Source organism: Falco rusticolus, chromosome Z, assembly GCF_015220075.1.
Source record: "Falco rusticolus isolate bFalRus1 chromosome Z, bFalRus1.pri, whole genome shotgun sequence".
Lineage (NCBI taxonomy): Eukaryota > Metazoa > Chordata > Aves > Falconiformes > Falconidae > Falco > Falco rusticolus.
The window spans coordinates 56,634,637-56,649,773 of record NC_051210.1 but is presented as its reverse complement, the minus strand read 5'-3'; the positions used below and the strand labels follow the sequence as shown (position 1 = coordinate 56,649,773).

At 38.8% G+C, this 15,137-nt stretch overlaps 1 protein-coding gene across 6 annotated transcripts in view; it reads left to right on the top strand.

Annotated features, from left to right (window-relative positions):
- Positions 1-1,058: 1,058 nt before the first annotated feature.
- Positions 1,059-15,137, top strand: part of ZNF366 (zinc finger protein 366) — a 38,478-nt gene continuing 24,399 nt past the window's right edge. The window contains exons 1-3 of one of the 6 annotated variants that reach the window (XM_037373922.1): positions 1,059-1,194; positions 2,120-2,446; positions 3,378-4,545. The gene's annotated coding sequence lies outside the window, so the exon portion shown is untranslated. Of the gene's footprint in view, positions 1,195-2,119; positions 4,546-15,137 lie in introns of all 6 variants that reach the window. The other 5 variants (XM_037373924.1, XM_037373921.1, XM_037373923.1 and 2 more) reach the window with 5 other exon arrangements.

The following is a 15,137-nucleotide window of genomic DNA, read 5'->3' as shown; positions in this document are numbered from 1 at the left end:
GATGCACAGTTTATGAAAGAGGGCTATCTGAAATGTCTTTTCATTTTATGTCTCTCTCAGAAGTCAACCCTGAATTGCTCATCAATAAGCAGCCCCATCTTCAGTACCACATTACAAGGCTAGCTGAAAATTCAGCCCGAGCAACAGTGCGAAAGTGTTAACTGGCAAGAATACTAGAATGAAAAAAAATCAGTGGGGAAAAAGAAGGGGAGCATCTAGCCACTATAAGTGGTCTTCAGATGATAGATAAAGTTAGGGGAAAATGCATAAGCAAACAAAAACTCAGTGAAGCACAATGGACTAAACCTATCCCAAGTATAACTCCAGCCAGCTGGCCATTATCTGGTTGTCAAAATATGTTTACTGGGGAAAGAAAGAAACAAAATAAAGTATAAAATCTGTTCTAGAACATAGCACATTGGTTTTGTTTGGATAAATCAGGATGCCTTCTATAATGCAATTCTTCAAGATAAATTACTTGTTACTGCAACTCCAATATTAAGCCATGATCCTCATAATTTTTGTGAACCCTTCCATCCCCCTTTTTATTTCAAGCATTCTATAAATATCCAGTGTCTTATTTTCTTGTGTTCATAGTAAAGAGGTGTCTTAGGAAGTTTTGTACCTATATCACTGTGGAAACAAGATATGTGTATACATCTGTGACTGCTCCTTCTCTAGAGAAAAATCCTGCATTATCTGTGCAAGCTTATGGCTAATTTTTCTGATAAGATATGGGTGTCTTATTCCTACACTACTTCAGAAATGCATTTCATGTAGTTGCACATAGCAAGCTGTAAAGTAGGTTTTATGAAGCCAATAATGCAGATATAATACTTAAGGAATTCCTTTTGGTTTGGATATATTTATTTTTCCAAACATTTTGTTTGAGAGAAAACGAGATTGTTATCTGCTGTTTCCTTATTTTCTTGCAGGAAAGCAAAGGGTTGTTGACTTCCTCTCCCCTCCCTTCCTTCCTTCTTTCTGAAGGTACTGTACTCATCTGAAAAAAAAGAGAACGAAATGATTGTTCCTGTTCTCTTTCTTAAGTCATTTGAAACACTGTCCCTGCTAGTTTTCTAAGTTTACTGCAATCTCTGCACAGGGGGAGGGAGAGAGAGGGAGAGACAGAGATTACCAACATGAGAGCAGGTAGAGAGTTTAGGGCAAGACTCCTTCCAGCTTCAGCAACTGGTAAGTTAAGTGAAAATGCTTTTATGGTTAACTCTTTAGAAGTGCAATATATATGCTTTTGTATTAAGAAAAGGCATTAATCAGATACACATTTAACTGGTAGAAAGATAACCATATGCATTGACAAGCAGTATATTTAAGCTATAGATACCTGTAGTCTGGGTTTTAGAGACTGGTGATAATAGCCTACGCTTTTACCAACGTAGACAAGAAAGTATTTTCCAGTGAGGCTGATAATATTCATAACATAATCTGCTGTGAATTTTGCATATATGGCTTCTGCTACCAGAATCTTGTTACAGGCTTCACTAGCTTTATCCTGAACGTTTCAGCAAGATTCACTGGGTCATTTCTGAAACAAAGACAGAAGCCGTGTCATATGCAAATTGATGCATTTCATATATCATCTGCCACTAGTGAAGTCTGCTCCAACCCACCAACCTGTGCTATAGTGGGCGAATAATTACTAGGACTTTTTTTTTTCCTTCTAACCATCTTGTGTTTATGATTATACATGTTTATCTGTACTCACCTCTGTGTATGATTCGTCTAGGGTAAGTGACATTTAAGACATGGTAAGACAGTTCCAGGTTCTCACTTGAAAAAAAAAAAAAAAAAAAAAAAGAAAAGTACATGTTGTGTAGTATATAACAACACTGAGGCTGATGACCAGCATCAGAAATGGGATGGACCCAAATGTTCGTTTGTTGCTTGTATTGTTGCAGATATCGACAGTATTTTTCATGTTGGGCATAAAATCCATCAGAACAGTCAGAACTGGCATGTAGAATGAGTGACTGAATGCAAGAGTATATTACAAATATTGCAAGAGAAAAGTCCCCCTCTCCCCTCCGCGCCACACTTTTATAAAAGCAGAATGCAGAGGTGGGGGAAGGAATCAGGACAGGTGTCCATTTCCCTGCAGAAGGAGAGCTTGGTCATCTTCTGGTGCAGTGTTTCTTCAAGCTGCAGCTCTCTGAAGTGCAGGGTCCTCTGCGGGACGCCTGCAGCCCAGACAGATTGGCTCCACATGCTGGGCAGGCATGGTGGAGGGCCGTCAGGCAGCTCCAGCTGCCCTGCTCCCGCTCCCACTGGGGCACCTGCCTGTGCTTCCATGCCGGGACAACCCGCTGCTCCCACCCCTTGCTGAGCCAAACAGTGGAAAGGATTTTCTCCCCCCTCAACCTGGTGTCTTTCTGCAAGTTTTTGCGTAGGAAGGAGTGATCTACCCCAAAGTCAGCCTGATTTCTGGGTAAGTTGTAGATTCCCTTCACTTTAGCAGCAGTGGATGGATTCTGCTAAAGGGAGGTGGAAATAACTTGTTTCTTGAACTCTGTAGCTTTATGTTGCAGCTCTGTCCAGTTTGGTACCAATTATTAGGTTTATCTGGTTATATTTAAGCGACAAATGATCCTCTGCTAATAGCAAGTAAATGCCAGGTGTTGCCCTGAAAACCACTTGCCACATTTTCGCTCAGGATACGGTGTTTTATGTTTTATGTGACTAAATACTGACTCAAATTGAATAGATTATTTGGACAGCTATTTGGACAGCTATTTTGACAGCTACATGTCAGACAACTGGAAAACCACTTTTTACTTCAAGTGAGAAGCAGAGGAGTCTCCCAAACATTAAAAAAAAAGTAGATAAACTCTGTTGTGGTATTTTGCTCCAGCTGCAGAGTGGTAGTCTGGATTGCAATCACTTGTGAGTTTTGATTTGGATAGCTCAGAAGTTCAGTCTACCATGTAGGTAAGAGCCAGTTCCAGCCTTTAGGTACATATTTTATTTCTCAAGATACTAAACATGAATATATTCTTGATATGGACCACATATATGACAAATTATTTCTCTGGGAGATTGTCTGAAATACATAAAAAGGAATATGTGTGTTCAAACTCATAGTAAGTGACCAAAAGTAGTACATACTGTTTCCCCAGTAATGATCACACAGAAACAGCATTTTTAATGGAATGCTTAATAATTTGACAGTAAAAAATAGAACTTGAATTTTGAACTTCATTCTTAGATTTCACCTATTAGATTTACTTTTCTTTCAAATAATACATCTTTAAAATAATTTTCAGTTTATTTGTTTTCACATTGTATAATTCATTGCTGGGATAACTGTAACATGATTTAGTATAATGGTAATTTGTAACACAACTAATATCTTCCTCAAGGTGTCATGAAGAGGAGAGTTTTGGCTGATGTGTTATCCTTATCCCACATGCTGAGATATTTACAAGCAGAGAAGGTTATAGACTGAAGCTGCGTTGAGTGCAGATCTACTACCAGCTTATGGCACAAATTAAATATTTGTGAAATGAATTTTCAGTTATTCACCTCAATGTTATAAAAAACCCCTCTAAATTTGAAGCAATGAACCAAGACTGAAAAGAGAGAGGCTCTGTTTATTTTCCTTACAGTCTTATTGCTTCTATTGCTAAAAGCCATATTTATGTATATAGCATACATAAGTAGACCGTCAGTGTCTATGTTTACCTAGAGAATTAAAGCCATTATTTCCATTTGATTTGTTCTCAATTATAATGAAAAAGAAGACACAGAGATTTTGCTTTTGTTCTAAAAAACAAAATGAAAACTACACTAATACTGGCAAAGATGTTCCAAAAATAAGTTGCAGCCCATGGAAATCCCAAGTTAACAGGTCTGATTTAAAAACCAGAAACTGATAGAAATCTTTCTGCAAGTGTCAATTGCCTTTTTATTTTTAGGATCAGCTTCTTTAATGGTGGAAACTGTTGAGAACATGAGTTTTGGATGTAGAATAGTAGCACTGAATTACCTCCCTAGTAACATTTTGCATTTTTAATATGGATTTTTGACCAGGAGATAATTTGAATCTTTGGATTTTAAGGAGTTTTTAATTGTTTTTTGCATTCTTTCAAACAAGCACATTAATAAGAGCCTTGCCTTACGAATATCTGAATGTAGAGCAGATACTGGTGGACTCAGAGGCACAATGTGCATCTATCTCACCGATGAACATGTTGGCATACCTTTTAGGTGCCGTTTCTGGTAGTGCCAGATATATGTGCAGGCTTTAGAATGGGAGAAGCACAGGGGGATGAATCATTGTAGCAACCCAAGACAAGCCTCATGTACAGAGGCAGAAGAGTATGGATTACCCCAGATAGCATTTACATTGTTTTCAATCTTTGATATTGCAAAGCCTTGATGATGCAGAAAGACTGATTTCTGAAAGGACCACTCCATTCAGCCAGAGATGTCAGCAGCATACCACCATGAGGAACAAAAGCAATACAGGCTGCATTAGGCAACAGGATTTTTCTGTGACCGTGGTTTAAGGACACAAGTCAGGCAAAGGTATGTAAGGAAAAGCAGCTTCTTGTTAGTTGATAAGAAACGATACATAGCTTCTGAGCACTAATGTATGTTCTTGATCCAAAGAAACAAACTGCTTCTTCAAACAGACCTTACAAATGCTGTGTCGACTGCTACAAATAGTTGTAAAATTATTCATTCATTTGCTGGACTGATTTTACACCCCAACCTATTTTCAAAAATAGACCACTTGTTAAAACCAAAGGAGCATTTTCTTTGTAAATGCACTAGTTTTCCCCGTTCTAGTTTACCATCCCAGACCACTGAAAAAGAAGGAATGTCATATTGCAGAAGGAAGAATTATAGAGAGACAAATAATGTGAAGCCTTCAAAAAGAAACAAATATGGAAAAAAGGTGACTTGGAATTATTTTCTTTCTGATGAAAAGCTGATATTCTGAAACTGAGACTGGAGCTCTCCGTTGCTGTTAAAATGCAGTGGAATTTTATGGATGATATTCAGATTTTCATTCAACGAAGAGGCCTAAGTTAACACTTACTGGCTATTTAAAACACATATTGAACTGCATGCTGGATGTCTGATTTTTCTTCATATCTATCTGGCAAGGACTAGTTCTTCTTGCCTGGCTTCTAAAATACTAATGATCCAATAAAAAATATTATTTAGTCTTTGTTTTAGTTCCTTCCAAACTTAATACCTTTGTGACTTGCTTTTGTAAAACAAATGGCTTTATACTAATGTTACCCTGATCCTGATAAGCAAAACTCAGCATTTTCCTTCTAAATCAACAATGTGTAATGTATTGTAAAAACTTCTCATGTCACTGGAAGCTAAATGATCTTGTATTAAAAGAAAATATTTTCATGATCTGAAAGTTAAGGGAAGAAATGATGTGAATATTTTTCTTTTTTTTTTACTGTCACTCCTTATTTCCTGCTCTGTATGTTAGGAAGACACATTAATTATTTGGATGAAGGATGAAAAAAATAGCATTCTTGCTTTCTCTTCCCTCCCTCTTCTACTAGAAAAGCTAAAACACTGTCACATTTTCCCTCTACTTTGTGGATATCCATGAATTCATGTGATTTAAAAGAAGAAATAGGATAAAAGGTGTGTTTCCTGAAAACCTATTTTCTCCCTGCCAATATTCACAAAAAGTAAACCTGGAAACACTCAATTTTCCAGCTGCTTATGCTCATTAGTAGCACCAGAATTCAGAGAACACTGAAAAATACAAATGTTCATTCAGTCTGAAGGTTCATTTCATTATAAAAAGCTACAAGATTAACTGAGTCTCATACATTGGTAATATCACTTTTTGCTAATGAATTGGAGAAAGGCACAACTGATTTGAAATTGAAAGCAAGGCTGTAAGAAGGGTCATACATTTTTAGCTGTTGTTCTTTGATGATGCTGTCCTACAAGGAACGCTAATGCATAGCAAGCAGGCATTACCCACGAAGTCCTCTGTCTGGAAGCCTGATGAAGAACAGAAACCACCTAACTTCTCCACATGGAAAGAATTCTGCAGGGTGGTGTTTCCAACGTGGAGAAGCAGGTGTGGCAGCTCTGGAAAGGGAGCATATGGCTTTGCCCCTTCTTGGGGAGCAGCTTATTCTGACACCAGGCCCTCTGATAAGCCACATGTGTGTTGACTGGGAGGGACAAGATGACTTCCAGTCTTTCTTTTCACTGGTTTGTTGCTGTTCCTGACTGTGCAAACGCCACTTATGCTTTAGTCTTCTCTGGTTAGGGTTGCAATGTAACTGTTGGACTCTTCTTGCAGGGACGAAAGACTTTGTTTTATGGAGGGCTCTATGCTGGGTCAGCTACTAATGACTTCATAAATGCGAAAAAGTATGTGCTGTTACCAACACCCAAATCACTAGATTTAAACCAAACTTACATATATCTACTCTAAAGATATCCAGGAAGAATACATTGGTATATAGCTGCTATTTGAGGTTTAGTCCTCTCTCTGAGGTGCTTTCTAAAGCAAGTAGTGTTTCTGTTCAGTGTTTCAACTTCAGATAAAAATTATTTGAAAGGGGAGTGTCTTTCATACAGTACTTCTGGTAGAAAGATATTTTTGTACCCCTCTATTTTTTCTTAAAAGGATTTAGAATATATCTGCAATGAAAACAGCACCAGGAGGTGAAAAGGAAAGGGGTGTTTAGAGCATCCATCAGTTTCTAAACCCAGCTGGTAGGCACCAGCCTACACTGGGTTGGTTCCCCAATGCAGGTTTCTGAGGCTATGAAGAGTGTTTTGTATTGTCCAAAACTATTGTCCTGTGACAGGAATTCTAGAAAACTGTAGAGGATCTCCTGGAAGAGCAAGTTGACAACAATGTGCTCATAGGCTTCCCAGAAATCAAACCATTTATGAAGGTGCAGGAAAACAGCATTTTTTTCTGCAGCACTACAGTAAGGAATCACACCAGAGTGAATGCTATTTCAAAGAGTTTTTCTGTATAATGCTGCACTCACAATATGAAGCCACCAAGGTTTCCAGAATAATTTTATATGTCTGTAGGTAACATTTTGTCAGCATGCTATGGAAGCAGTCACATGCATCAGAGAAATGGTGCTGACCAGCTCCTCCTCCATATCTCCTTATCTCTTCCCTCCACCACAAAAATCAAAACACTAATTAAAGACTTTTGATCCCAAATACACTAATTTATTTTTTCATGCCCCACAAAAAGGGAAACCCACTTAAGCTTAAGCACAGCTAAAGAAATGCAATTGAACAGATGTCACTGTATTCTGTAGGCAAATGATCAGGGCTTGGGATTCTCTCTGCAGTAAGGATTTTCACCAGAATGTTCATTACTAAGCACAGAAAAAAATGCATGAACAGGCACCCAGTGGAAGGCACTGAATGTGGTTGGACAGTAAGATGGAACAGAATTCACACAACTATTTATACTCTGGGTTATGTCCCCCTGCCTATATATTAGTCTTGCCTGCTATTCCTCCCAAAACACAACAATAATCTCTATCAAATATTCCAGGTTTTTGTACATGACACTTGGATTTTTCCAGGGAAAAAGCATGAATAGAATGATGGGGAATGGGGGGTGGGGATTGAGAGAAAGAGTCAATTTAATATATAAGGTGACGTTTTACAAAACTTCATGTTATATTGCTGGTTGCCCATTCTTAGTCACGGGGTAGTGTCACAGTGGTTTGATGGTGGTTTTGGTTTCTTTTTTCTTGTGATGAAAATCTGAACTGTGTTCAGCATACAGAATAAGCCTTTGGCATCACCAGTGGTGAAGGATTATTACTAGAGTGTTTGGGAAATGTTCAGAATTTCAGATTTCAAACTATGTTGAATTTCTTCTCACTCTTCCCCCCTGCCCCCCACCTTTGGCAAAAAGTAATGTCTTGTTTGTAGCTCTAGTCTCTGCTCCAGTATCTGCTGATGACATTTGGCTAAGTCTTAGCTGCCATTCCCACTCTGCATGCTAGTTTATTGAATTCAGTAAAATTGGTATTTTAAATCTGTCTTGGTTTAAAATAATTAATGTCAATAATTTTTCCCTGCTAGTTGATTTACACAGAGATTTGTTTTCCAATTGATCAAAATCACAGAAGCAATAACAATTTGTTTAAAATTTGAGATTTTCTTTTATTGTGGCAACAAACTAATGTCTATTTTTAAAACTTTTTAGAAGCTAAAATAATTAAAGACAATATGCACCATGCATTTTGGGGATCAGAAAGGGAAAGCATTTGCTTTTTGCTGTTCAGTCAAGGAGAAAACTCAAGTTTGGCATCACAGGTGAAGGGCAAAGCCAGAGAGGAAGTTATCTTAAATTACTTCCTTATGGGCACTTCATATGATCAGTCAGAAATACCATTTTATGCTGGAACTGAAGAACTAAGCACATTCCTCTTCAAACAAAAGAAACTGAATTTTAAAAATGAAGCCTTATTTGAATGCCATTGTGAGATGTATGTGAAGATGATAGTTTTTCTGAACAATAAATTGATATTCAGCACTGTTTCAATGCTTTAACACAGCTTTTATGCTCTGGCAGTCTAGAAAACAGGTCCCTAATCACAGTGCAGATATATATAAAATACTTTCCTCCAGTACTCCAGTGTTTTGCCTGAAGAGCCATTTTTACCTCTGTGTCATTGTTCATGCTTCCTAGTTTTTTCTATTTGGATAGCAATGGAATAAACACAGTGGTGTCCTAGGAGTGGCACTGATCTCTAATTCCTTTGCTGTGTTTCCTATTGAACTTATATTCAGAGGGAAAGTCTAAGTCACTACTGAGCCAGCTTAATTGCAACTGAGTAACAGAGGTTAATAGGGATTAATCAGCCTTTTCAGCCAAGCAGCTTTTCCAGCAAGGTCTGCTCAAACTTCAGATGAAATCAAATCTATTCATCTTTTCTAAATGTTTAGGAAAGCATCATCTGGTAATTACTCTTAATGAACCGGACAACAAGAGAAACATTCAGTAGCAGACATATTTTTCCTAACTCTGTCAGTTTCTGGGTGAAATCCTCTTCTTCCAGTTCTTGTAGGGCATGGTGTATCTTACTGGAACACACAATTCCTACCACTTTAGCAACCTTCAGTTTCACTAGGAGTTTTGAATTGTGTGAGACAAAGAATTGAATGCAAATTAAATACAAAAGACAGTGGTCCTGCTGAAGACTAATAATATTCCCCCATGTTTAAATAAAGCTTGACTCTTTTTTGACTAATCTGTTTTGGAGACTCTATATGAAAACTCTCCCATCCAGTCCTCTTCTCCCTTGGCCCTTCTCCAAGCATACATGCACATAGTACCTGGTACTTTCTTTTTTGAGGTACCTGTTGCTTTACACGTGCAACATCCAGAAGGTGAAATTAACTACTGATGATTTAAGGAGGCTGCCAGCAGGCTGGCTTGAAGAACCGAGGCTGAAGGTGGCCCTTCGCTACCCTTTAAGACAACAAAGAGGTGGGAGGAGCCAGACCATCTCTCTGGCCTCCATAGAGGTGATAAGAACACTGGGACTACAGTAGGAAGGAAAGCTCAATCTATTTCCTTTTTAAAGGTCATGAATGCCAGTGAAAGGTTTATTTTCAAAACAACAGCCCAAGCAGGACAGCATGAGGGTTATGGAAGGGCATGCTTTTTTGATCATTCTAATTTTGGGTGTTCTGCATAGCTCCATTATTTATTCTAAAATAATACTACAGTACAGCACAAAACCGCTCTGTCTCCACTTCACTTTATAGTGTTTAATGATTGTGCTTTGTAGGTGGAAAGATTATGTCCAAAGTGTTCTTTCAAGAGCTCCACATTCTATTCAATATTACTATTTTATGATCAGATCCTTCCTTTTATTTATTTGTTCTTCTGTTCACCCTGTCTCTTATATCTGTATGATGAGGAAAAAAACCCCTAAAACCATGTTGCTGTTATCTGATGATTTTCCAGAGGAAAAACTATTTAATGCATAGGATTCCTATGGTGCCAGAAAGGTACTATTTTAATTTGCAGTGGCAGATATGGAAGTAGACAGGAAACAGGGATAGAGTGATAGGACTTCTATAAACAGTGATTAAAGTGACTCCACATACTTTATAAAGGCAGAGGCAGATCTATGGTTCCAGGTTTTGACATAAGAGCTCCTTATCCACTTAAGAAAAGGAAGAAATTTGTCTTATTGGTATCACGTCATAACAGCCAAATCCTGAATCTTGTTCTCAGCTACACCCCAAATTTTCCATGATGATTTCAGTACAATGTAGATGATGCCAGGGAGCAAATTAGGACAGTTACTTAGGACAAATTACTGCCATTGTTTAATTGAGTAATTAACTGAGTTGGCCAACCCATCATTAGTTCCAATAACTAGTGAGGGCAGGATCAAACTGTATTTCTACGCAGTCTGCTGGCACCCGATAAGCTATATACATTTGGAGCCCTGCTACTGTGTGTGCTCCTGATGTCAACACCATGGCCAATCTGCTCTGGTCAGCCCTGAACCCTGGGCAGGGTCTGCAGACTCAGTATACCTATGTCCATATGCTCTTGGGGACCCAGTCCTGTGAGAATATTTATATGAAACTGAATATACATCAATGACATCAAATTCAGTGCAAAATGTAACAGCCACAAGGTGGGAGACTTTGATTCACTTCCCTTCTCCCCCCTGAGGAGTCTGGACGAACAACTCCAGCCTCTTAAGGGAATGCCCTAATTAGAGCCTGTGAGGGTAACCCTGCTCTCCTTTGGCTGTAGCTGGGCCATTACACAGACAAAAATGCAAGTGCCAAGGGACAGGGAGCAGAAAGAAGTCAGATGGAGGTAGCCAGGGGCTGCAGACTCCATCCCTCTAGAGGCTCCTCTCCAGGTGTTGTTTCTCCAGGTTTACTGAAAGCTAAAATGCACGTCAGCCTCCTGAGTGATTGTATTTATGGCTTGGCCACAGAGGCTCCTTTAAGTTCATTCTGCCTCATAACCCCTTCTCTGCTGTGCCAAAGCTCCAGAAGAGGGGACTGAGAGTCCAGTATGGGTAAGTGCAATTTGTTAAGGTGCATCATCAGCCTAAGCTCAGACCTGGACTAATTTCCTGGACAACAGCTCTCAGCAGTCAGCCTTGCTTTTTTGTTTTCTTTTCAAAACAGGTGCAATAGTCTGAAGTACCCAAGACAATTGCTTCTTGATGTGAACATAGGAGTGCCTTAAAGAGCAACCCAGGGTCACACGGTGGTTAGCTTGCTTAAGGCAAATTTCCCCCCACATATCCTCCAAATTTCTATCCAGAATATGAATGTATTTTGCTTTCCTGTTTTGGTGGGGAAAAAAAAAGAAAAGAAGAGAGGCATAGTACATTTTAAAAACCCTAACCAATAATGACTATGCAGTTAAACTGTTTTTAGCAAAAATGATGCTGCTTTACAGTGGCAAAATAAGTTTCTAAAGATGGGAGAGATTGAAGCAGGACAGAGTCAGCTGTTCAGGGAGCTAGTGGGGAGGTGAAAAGTGGGGCATGAGTGAAACGACCTACAGTACACCTGGGTTTCAGGGGACTTTAAGGAGAAGAAATATAAGTTTTTCAGGGAGAGGTACAATGAGAAAAGCATAGGTGGGCATCTCTCCTCCTGAACAGTGCAGCTGACAGTGCGCTGGCTCCTTTCTAAATCTGCAGAGGTGCAATACCTTACGTCAAAGTACTCAGAGATAGCTCACTTCCCCAAGACATTGTACCTATCTCTGTAGGCCCTTCAGCCTGCAAAAACAGTTGTCTCTGGATTTTTATATTAAATAACTTTTATCTACATGCATCCTTCATGGAATTAAAAAAAAAAATCAGAATGCAGCCTCTTTGGATCAGGAAAGTTCGGAGCCACAGACAGCTGGAGGCCTGCAGACAATGCTGGGAAGTTGTCAGGATACTCTCTCCTGTTTCTTACATTCCTCACAGGACTGGTATCTTGGGTTAGCTACACTACTAGCCTGAGCTGATATGGTTGGTTTTACATCCTCCTGTACCTCATCAGCAGCTGTTTCAGGCTACACTTAGCAGGTTTCTGAGGAGGAAAAGAGAAAGGCAGGAGACTGGGCCAGATCCCATGGTGCTGGGATGGGGCAGGGCTGTGCTGTGGACCCAGAGATAGGGATCTGCCAGCAAACATCTGTTCCCTCTCCCCTTCATTCCCACCCCATAGAAGCCTTGAATTCCCTGTTGGTACCAGAGATTCAGGCAGGTGGAGATGCCTTTGGTCCCCTCACACACTTTTGAGCACATAAACTTCTATGACTTTCAGGCTCCCACCATTCATAGCTGTGGTCTGAGGTGGCTTTGTGTAAGCAGCTGACACTTCAGAACCTGTGGACTTAACATCTGCTTCATTATCCAGGTTGTCTACGTGTTGCTGACCATTTCAGCAGATAGAATAGAGAAGCAGATAGGGAGTGAACCACAGATAGAATAGAGAAGTGAAGAGGGAAGGAAACGTTAGAGAAGAACTAGGAAAAGTCAGAAAGAGGAAGAAAAAAGAGAAAAAAGGAGAAAGGAGGATAAGAAAAAGAGAAATAAAGATCCAAAACAGCAGCAAGCCTAAATTGTGCTCAAAGGGCACTTGGTATGTGACATTGAAATGTGGTCATTTGAGATAGTCTATGAGGCCTAAGTACTGCTAGGAGCATTACTGGTAAAGCCCTGCTGCAGATGTTTGGTGGTTAACCCAGCCATGCTGCTCTATGACCTCCACCCCTTGTCTTGTTAGGCAGCAGAAAAGTAGTGAGAACGACAGCAAAGGTTTTTCTAAACTGAGGAGAGAGTATATATAAAAGCAACTAGAGGGGCAGCAAACCATTTTACTAAACTAAGAACACGGCACTCGTACTGGAGAGAAGAAAACTATCTACAGCTACCTCACTACAGCATCAGGCAATTTTTTGTTATTCTAATCAGTGTCACCACTGAAAAGCAAATTATGCCATAAACAGCTCTATAAGCACATCTGATGCCACAAACAGTGCACCAGACTTGGCAGGGTGGGCGGTGGGACTCCTCCAGACTTTCAGCAGAGGGAGAGTCAGAGTCTAGTTTAATACTTTCAATAATTATTTAAAAAAAAATAAATAGCTGTAAGTTGTGGAAACTGAATACACATTAATTTTATACTATTTTAAACTGTTTCTCTTTTACAAGAGATACCAAAGTAAATGTACTCCTGTAAAAGTGCTCCCTGAAAGTTACACATACACCCAATGCCCACACTGCCAGTGCAGGCAAATGAATATGTTTTTCCTGGCTAAAATAAAACAAAAAGTATGTAAATTAAATATTAAAGTTTGGGAACAACAAAGATGATACAGGCAGGGTATTTCTGTTGTACAGTTTTCTGAAAGAAGACTCGTTTCTTTGTATTGGTGTCATCTCCTAGACAATATTAATGCAGCTACACTGCATAGGAATCCCTTAGAGCAGGAGGAATACCTAAAATGATCAAACTTCAAACATGAAGCGAAGAAGACATGCCAAAAGAGAGTCAAGGAGGGAAAACAATTATTATTTAATATATGAGATATCTTTGAAAGTTCATTGCTTGTTGCATCTGTTTAATGTGAGATGTTAAACTGTTTAAAAGTGTCAGATTTTTTAATCAGTCAAGTTTCTTAGATGTGTGATTGCATGATTTCCATTACGTTTGTCTGCAAAAGTTACCATCTTTTAACATATTGGCTCAGGATATAATTTTTTTTTCCCATAGATATACATTTGTCAAAATTGTCAAATTTCAGTCATGACATAGATGGGTTTTCATATCTCATTGGACAACAGAACTCATAATAAATAGCAAGGAAAACTGTGAAGGATTAGTTTCAAAGCTCATTGGAAGTCTTCCCATAAGCCTTAGTGAGCTCTGGTTATGCCTTAGGAAGAGTTAACAAGGTTATCAGTTTTCCTTTACCAAGCATTTGCTGAGAAATAAACCACATTTGTTGATGGAAAGAAGTTGTTTTATCCTGAAGCCTATACCAGTAGATGAAGGTAATTTCCCAGGGAGAAGTGAAAAGACACTGAGCTCCTCAGTACTATCATACTAATGTAGGAAGAAAGAACCTGATATGGTCCACTTCTCATTTTCAGTCATTGTAGATCTTTTTCATGAACAAATGTACACTTGTTTCCAATTCTATTAATTATGGTAATACAAAAGGGGAAGAATATTTATGGAAATATCTTTATCTTGATGGTGTTCTCCATTTAAGGAGACATATCTGTTTCACAAAAGGGATGGGACTAGAAACCTTATCTCAGAAGACAACTAAGCTGATGGTTAAATCACGGGCTTCATTTGACACCAGGTCTACATACATGTAAGAGAGAGAAAGCAAGTGTCTGTATTGGAAAAGTATTGATTAAACTCCACAACAGCTATTATTCCCAACTCTGGCCTGCTTTTTTAAGGCTTCCCCAATATTTGCGTCTCCCTAATCAGTATCTGCACTCATTGATTTTGGATATTTTCCCTATACATGTGTTTATTTTTGCAAGTTAGTCCATATTTCTGTCTTCTCCTGGACACACACTGTGGCAGAAAAAGTGCTCTCTTAATCTAGAATTTAAATAATCTTTTAGGTTAGCTTCAAGTAGTGTATCATAAAGACTTCAAGGACAATTTGGGTCTATTAACATATACTCAGTTTATATACAACATGTACTCAGTTTATATACTCAGCACGTGTATATCAACATAACACTCAGTATATGTTAACGAGGCTCATTTTTCAGATTTGTGTGCTTGATATGTGGATATTTATACCTGCAGAACATGGATGGAAAACACATCTTGCATGTACTTCTCTAAAGAGTAGAAGAGTAGGATTGACACTGATTTTAGACAAGTTCTGGTATGGATCTGAACATGGTCTTTTACCTTCTGCCCTCGTCTAGTGACTATAGTCACTCAAACCTAGAGTAAATAAAATACTTTCATTTGAAAAAAACCGTACAAATAATCCATTATTGAATAACAATGGTAGTTTGAGCCGATATCTAGTGAACATAGTGTAGAAATAACTCTAAATCTTTTGAGCATATTTAGAACTTCTGCATCATTCACCAAGGCAACTGTTACAAATA